This window comes from Lipotes vexillifer, unplaced genomic scaffold (genome assembly GCF_000442215.2).
Source record: "Lipotes vexillifer unplaced genomic scaffold, Lipotes_vexillifer_v1.1 scaffold1814, whole genome shotgun sequence".
Taxonomy (NCBI): Eukaryota; Metazoa; Chordata; class Mammalia; order Artiodactyla; family Lipotidae; genus Lipotes; species Lipotes vexillifer.
Window position 1 is genome coordinate 15,334 of NW_006779179.1, and position 7,779 is coordinate 23,112.

The window sequence follows — 7,779 nt, forward strand, 5'->3', positions numbered from 1 at the left end:
AAAGCTGAGCTAAAGGCAATAAATAGCAAGCTGGATAAGAAGAACAAATAAGTGATCTAGAAGATAGAATAATGAACATCACCCAATCAGAAGAGCAGACAGAAAGACAAATTTTTAAAAATGAAATCAATATACTAGACTGGTGGGATAATATAAAGTGTGCCAAGCTATGCATAATTGGCATCCCAGAAGGAAAAGAAAGAGAAAAGGGGATCAAAAATGTAAGAAATTATGGCTGAAAATTTCCCAAACCTAAAGAAGGAAACAGATATCCAGTTACAGGAAGAACAGAGGGTCCCAAAGAGATGAACCCAAACAGACCTATGCCAAGACATATTATAATTAAAATGGCAAAAGTTAAAGAGAGGATTCTAATCATAGCAAAGAAAAACAAAGAGTTAATTAAAAAGGAACCCCCATATAGAGCTATCAGCTGATTTCTCTACAGAAATGTAGCAGGACAGAAGGGAGTGCAATATATACTCAAAGTCCTGAAAGGGAAACCTGCAACCTAGGATACTCTACACAGCAAGATTATCATTTAGAATAGAAGAAGAGATAACAAATTTCTCAGACAAGCAAAAACTAAAAGAATTCAGCAATACTAAGCTTACTCCCCCCCCCCAAATATTGAAAGACGTTCTCTAAATAGGAAAAAAAGCAGAAATCTATAGGAAAGAAAATCACAACTGGAAAGTAAATCACTTAAATAAGCTAGTACACAGATTTTTCTAAAAATCAAAAAAAAATTTGTGAAAGTGATGGTAACTACAATGAACAGCAAAAGGGATAAACGTGAAGCCGTGAAAGAGGACATCAAAATCATAAAATATGGGGGAGGAGAGTAAGAAAATGTAGATCTTTCTTTAGGATGTGTTCGAGCCTATATGACTACAGGTCTAAAGCAAGTAGATATAGTAATGGGTTAATATACTTGAAAAACAGGGTAACCAGAAATCAAAAACATACAATAGCCTTTCTGCTCGTGGACGCCGCCGAGTAAGCATCGTTGACGTCTCCCCCCTCCCCCACTGCCGTCATGTCTAAGTCAGAGTCACCCAAAGAGCCCGAACAGCTGTGGAAGCTCTTCATCAGAGGTTTGAGCTTTGAAACAACCAATGAGAGTCTGAGGAGCCACTTTGAGCAGTGGGGAAAGCTCACAGATTGTGTGATAATGAGGGATCCAAACACCAAACGCTCCAGAGGCTTCAGGTTTGTCACATATGCCACTGTGGAGGAGGTGGATGCGGCCATGAATGCAAGGCCACACAAGGTGGATGGAAGAGTTGTGGAACCAAAGAGGGCCATCTCAAGAGAAGATTCTCAAAGACCTGGTGCCCACTTAACTGTGAAAAAGATGTTTGTTGGTGGCATTAAAGAAGACACTGAAGAACATCATCTAAGAGATTATTTTTTGAACAGTATGGGAAAATTGAAGTGATTGAAATCATGACTGATCGAGGCAGTGGCAAAAAGAGAGGCTTTGCTTTCATAACCTTTGATGACCATGACTCTGTAGACAGTATTGTCATTCAGAAATACCACACTGTGAACGGCCACAACTGTGAAGTAAGGAAAGCCCTATCTAAGCAAGAGATGGCTAGTGCCTCATCCAGCCAAAGAGGTCGAAGTGGTTCTGGAAACTTTGGTGGTGGTCGTGGAGGTGGTTTTGGTGGGAATGACAACTTTGGTCATGGAGGAAACTTCAGTGGTCAAGGTGGCTTTAGTGGCAGCCACAGTGGTGGTGGATATGGTGGCAGTGGGGATGGCTATAATGGATTTGGTAATGATGGAAGTAATTTTGGAGGTGGTGGAAGCTACAATGATTTTGGCAGTTATAACAATCAATCTTCAAATTTTGGACCAATGAAAGGAGGAAACTTTGGAGGCAGAAGTTCTGGGCCCTATGGCGGTGGAGGCCAATACTTTGCCAAACCCTGAAACCAAGGTGGCTATGGTGGTTCCAGCAGCAGCAGTAGCTATGGCAGTGGCAGAAAGTTTTGATTACTGCCAGGAAACAAAGCCTAGCAGGAGAGGAGAGCCAGAGAAGTGACAGGGAAGCTACAGGTTACAACAGATTTGTGAACTCAGGCAAGAACAGTGGTGGCAGGGACTAACTGCTACAAAGAAGACATGTTTTAGACAATACTCATGTGTATGGGCAAAAAAACTCGAGGACTGTATTTGTGACTAATTGTATAACAGGTTATTTTAGTTTCTGTTCTGTGGAAAGTGTAAAGCATTCCAACAAAGGGTTTTAATGTAGATTTTTTTTCTTTTGCACCCATGCTGTTGATTGCTAAATGTAATAGTCTGATCATGACGCTGAATAAATGTGTCTTTTTTTAAAATGTGCTGTGTAAAGTTAGTCTACTCTGAAACCATTTTGGTAAACTACCACAACACTGTGAAGTTAGTATTCCTTCAGGGTGATGCCAGGTTCCATCCAAAATTTATTTACAACCTGCTTTGGTGGAGAAGCTATTGTCTTCAGAAACCTTGGTGTCTTTGAGCTGACAGTTACTGCGTTGTGACTTGGAGTTCACCATGAAAATGGTCACCCAACCCAAGTCATGGAGTTTTTTTGATTATTAATATATAATTGTTGGCACATCCTATGCACTATATCTAAATTGGATTATGGTACCAGATATAGATGGGAATGAAGCTTGTGTATCATCCATTATCATGTGTAATAAATAAACAATGTAATTCCCTCAAAAAAACATACAATAGATTCACAAAAACCAAAAAGAGAAGACAAGCATAATACATAAGACAATCATCAAACAACAAATGGAAAAACAACAAAGAAGAAATATAAAATCAAATGGAAAACAAGGTTTAAAGTAGCAATAAATACCTAACTATCAATAATCACCTTAAATGTCAATGGACTAAATGCTCCAATCAAAAGACATAGAGTGATACATTTGATTAAAAAAAAATGCTGCATACAAGAGACCCAATTTAGGGTGAAGAACACACATAGATTGAAAGTAAGGAGATGGAAAAAAATATTTCATGCAAATGGAAATGACAAGAAAATGAGGATAAGAATACTATATCAAACAAAATAGACTTTAAAACAAAAGCCATAAAGAAGGACACTGTATAATGATAAAAGGATCAATACAATAAGAGGATATTACATTCCTTAACATATATGAACCCAATATAGGAGCACCTAAATACATTAAAAAATACTAACAAATATAAAGGGAGAAAATGATGGGAAGATGGAGGAGTAGAAGGATGTGTGCTCACTCCCTCTTGCAAGAGCACCAGAATCACAACTGTTTAACAATCATCAACAGGAGGAAACTGGAACTCACCAAAAAAGAAGCCCCACATCCAAGGACAGGGGAGAAGCCACAATGAAATGGTAGGGGGGGTGCAATCACAATAAAATCAAATCACATTGCTGCTGGGTGGTTGGCTCTCAAACAGGAGAACTTATACCACAGAGGTCCACCCACTGGAGTGAAGGTTCTGAGCCCCATGTCAGGCTTCCCAACCAGGGGGTTCAGCAACGGGAGGAGGAATTCCTAGAGAATCAGACTTTGAAGGCTGGTGGGATTTGATTGCGGGATTTCGACAGGACTGGGGGAAGAAGAGATTCCACTCTTGGAGGACATGTACAAACTAGTGTGTGCATCAGGACCCAGGAAAGGAGTCATAACCCCATGGGAGACTGAACTGGACCTACCAGCTGCTGTTGGAGCATCTCCTACAGAGGTGGGGGGTGGCGGTGGCTTACCGCGGGGACCAGGACACTGGCAGCAGAACTTCTGGGAAGTACTCCTTGGTGTGAGCCCTCCTGGAGTCTGCCATTAGACCCACCAAAGAGCCTGTAGCCTCCAGGGCCGGGTCGCCTCAGGCCAAACAACCAACATGGAGGGACCCAGCCCCACCCATCAGCAGACAAGCAGATTAAGGTTGTACTGAGCTCTGCCCACCAGAGCAACACCCAGCTCTACCCACCACCCATCCCTCCCATCAGGAAGCTTGCACAAGCCTCTTAGATAGCCTCATCCACCAGAGGGCAGAGAGCAGAAGCAAGAAGAACTACAACTCTGCAGGCTGTGGAACAAAAACCACATTCACCGAAAGACAGACAAAATGAAAAGGCAAAAGACTATGTACCAAATTAAGGGACAAGATAAAACACCAGGAAAACAACTAAATGAAGTGGAGATAGGCAGAAAAAGAATTCTTCCAGAAAAAAGAATTCAGAATAGTGATAGTGAAGATGATCCAGGACCTCAGAAAAAGAATGGAGGCAAAGATCTAGAAGATGCTTAACAAAGACATAGAAGAATTAAAGAACAAACACCTAGAAGAATTACAGAACAAAAAAACAGAGATGAACAATACAATAACTGAAATGAAAAATACAGTAGAAGAAATCAATAGCAGAATAATGAAGGTAAAAGAACGGATAAGTGACCTGGAAGACAGAATGGTAGAATTCACTGCCATGGAACAGAATAAAGAAAAAAGAATGAAAAGAAATGAAGACAGCCTAAGAGACCTCTGGGACAACATTAAACACAACAACATTTGCATTTTAGGGGTCCCAGAAGGAGAAGAGAGAGAGAAAGGACCCAAGAAAATATCTGAAAAGATTATAGTTGAAAACTTCCCTAACATGGGAAAGGAAATAGCCATCCAAGTCCAGGAAGCACAGAGTTCCAGGCAGGATACACCCAAGGAGAAACACGCCAAGACACATAGTAATCAAACTGACAAAAATTAAAGACAAAGAAAAATTAACAAAAGCAACAAGGGAAAAATGACAAATAACATACAAAGGAAATCCCATAAGGTTAACAGCTGATTTCTCAGCAGAAACTCTGCAAGCCAGAAGGGAGTGATGGAAGGAAAGAACCTACAATCAAGATTTCTCTACCCAGTAAGGATGTCATTCAGATTCAACAGAGAAATCAAAAGCTTTACAGACAAGCAAAAGCTAAGAGAATTCAGCACCACCAAACCAGCTCTACAAAAAAATGCTAAAGGAACTTCTCTAAGTGGGAAACACAAGAGAAGAAAAGGACCTACAAAAACAAACCCAAAACAAATAAGAAACTCGTCATAGGAACATACATATTGATAATTACCTTAAATGTGAATGGATTAAGTGCTCCAATTAAAAGACACAGGCTGGCTGAATGTATATTAAAAACAGACCCATGTATATGCTATCTACAAGAGACCCACTTCAGACATAGGGACACATACAGAATGAAAGTGAGGGGATGGAAAAAGAAAAATTGAGGAGGTGGACTCTGAAACCAACATTTATGATTTACTCCCCTTTTCCTCTTTCTGTGTGTATGTGTATGCTTCTGTATGAGATTTTCTCTGTATAGCTTTGCTTCCACCATTTATCCTAGGGTTCTATCTGTCCGTTTTTTTAAAAATTTTTTTCCTTAGTAATTATATTTTTATTTTAATAACTTTATTTTATTTTACTTTATCTTCTTTCTTTCTTTCTTTCTTTCTTTCCTTCCTTCCCTCATTTAGACAACAAATCATCCCAAATTGAGAAGGTGGACTTTGAGAGCAAGATTTATGATCTTTTCCCCTTTTCCTCTTTTTATGAGTGTGTATATGTATGCTTCTGTGTGAGATTTTGTCTGTATAGCTTTGCTTCCACCATTTGTCCTAGGGCTCGATCCATCCATTTTTTTGTTTCTTTGTTTGTCTTTTTTTCTCTTAATAATTATTTTTTATTTTAATAAGTTTATTATATTTTATCTTACTTTATTTTATTGTACTTTATCTTCTTTCTTTCTTTTTTTCCTTCCTTCCCTCCTTCCTTCCTTCCTTCCACCCTCCCCCCTTTCTTTCTTTCTTTCTTTCTTTCTTTCAACTTCTACTAATTCTTTCTTTCTACATTTTCTCCCTTTCATTCTGAGCCATGTGGATGAAACACTCTTGGTGCTGCAGCCAGGAGTCAGTGCTGTGTCTCTGAGGTGGGAGAGTCAACTTCAGGACAGTGATCAACAAGAGACCTCCCAGCTCCACATAATATCAAACGGCAAAAGTCTCCCAGAGATCAACATCTCAAAAACAGCACCCAGCTTCACTCAACGACCAGCAAGCTACAGTGCTAGACATCCTATGCCAAACAACTAGGAAGACAGGAACACAACCCCACCCATTACCACAGAGGCTACCTAAAATCATAAGTCCACAGACACCCCAAAACACACCACCAGACTTGGACCTGCCCACCAGAAAGACAAGATCCAGCCTCATCCACCAGAACACAGGCACTAGTCCCCTCCACCAGGAAGCCTACACAACCCACTGAACCAACCTTAGCCACTGGGGACAGACACCAAAAACAACGGGAACTATGAACCTGCAGCCTGCAAAAAGGAGACCCCAAACACAGTAAGATAAGCAAAATGAGAAGACAGAAAATCACACAGCAGATGAAGGAGCAAGATTAAAAACCCACCAGACCTAACAAATGAAGAGGAAATAGGCAGTCTACCTGAAAAAGAATTCAGAATAATGATAGTAAAGATGATCCAAAATCTTGGAAATAGAATAGACAAAATGCAAGAAACATTTAACAAGGACCTAGAAGAACTAAAGATGAAACAAACAACAATGAACAACACAATAAATGAAATGAAAAATACTCTAGAAGGGATCAATAGCAGAAAAGTGATGAAGGAGAAAAACCTGCAACCAAGATTACTCTACCCAGCAAGGATCTCATTCAGATTTGATGGAGAAATTAAAACCTTTACAGACAAGCAAAAGCTGAGAGAGTTCAGCACCACCAAACCAGCTTTACAACAAATGCTAAAGGAACTTCTCTAGACAAAAACACAAGAGAAGGAAAAGTCCTATAATAACGAACCCAAAACAATTTAGAAAATGGGAATAGGAACATACATATCGATAATTACCTTAAATGTAAATGGACTAAATGCTCCCACCAAAAGACACAGATTGGCTGAATGGATACAAAAACAAGACCCATATATATGCTGTCTACAAGAGACCCACTTCAGACCTAGAGACACATACAGACTGAAAGTAAGGGGATGGAAAAAGATATTCCATGCAAATGGAAACCAAAAGAAAGCTGGAGTAGCAATTCTCATATCAGACAAAATAGACTTTAAAATAAGGACTATCAGAAGAGACAAAGAAGGACACTACATAATGATTAAGGGATCGATCCAAGAAGAAGATATAACAATTGTAAATATTTATGCACCCAACATAGGAGCACCTCAATACATAAGGCAAAAACTAGCAGCCATAAAAGGGGAAATTGACAGTAACACATTCATAGTAAGGGACTTTAACACCACACTTTCACCAATGGACAGATCATCCAAAATGAAAATAAATAAGGAAACACAAGCTTTAAATGATACATTAAACAGGATGGACTTAATTGATATTTATAGGACATACCATCCAGAAACAACAGAATACACATTTTTCTCAAGTGCTCATGGAACATTCTCTAGGATAGATCATATCCTGAGTCACAAATCAAGCCTTGGTAAATTTGAGAAAATTGAAATTGTATCAAGTATCTTTTCCGACCACAACGCTATGAGACTAGATATCAATTACAGGAAAAGATCTGTAAAGAATACAAACACATGGAGGCTAAACAATACACTACTTAATAACGAAGTGATCACTGAATAAATCAAAGAGGAAATTTTAAAATACCTAGAAACAAACGACAATGGAGACACGATGACCCAAAACCTATGGGATGCAGCAAAAGCAGTT

The 7,779-nt window shown here is 39.2% G+C and overlaps 1 pseudogene; it reads left to right on the plus strand.

Annotated features, from left to right (window-relative positions):
- The first annotated feature begins 1,039 nt into the window (after positions 1–1,039).
- LOC103077525 (heterogeneous nuclear ribonucleoprotein A1 pseudogene) lies at positions 1,040–2,004 on the plus strand (annotated as a pseudogene).
- The last annotated feature ends 5,775 nt before the right edge of the window (positions 2,005–7,779 follow it).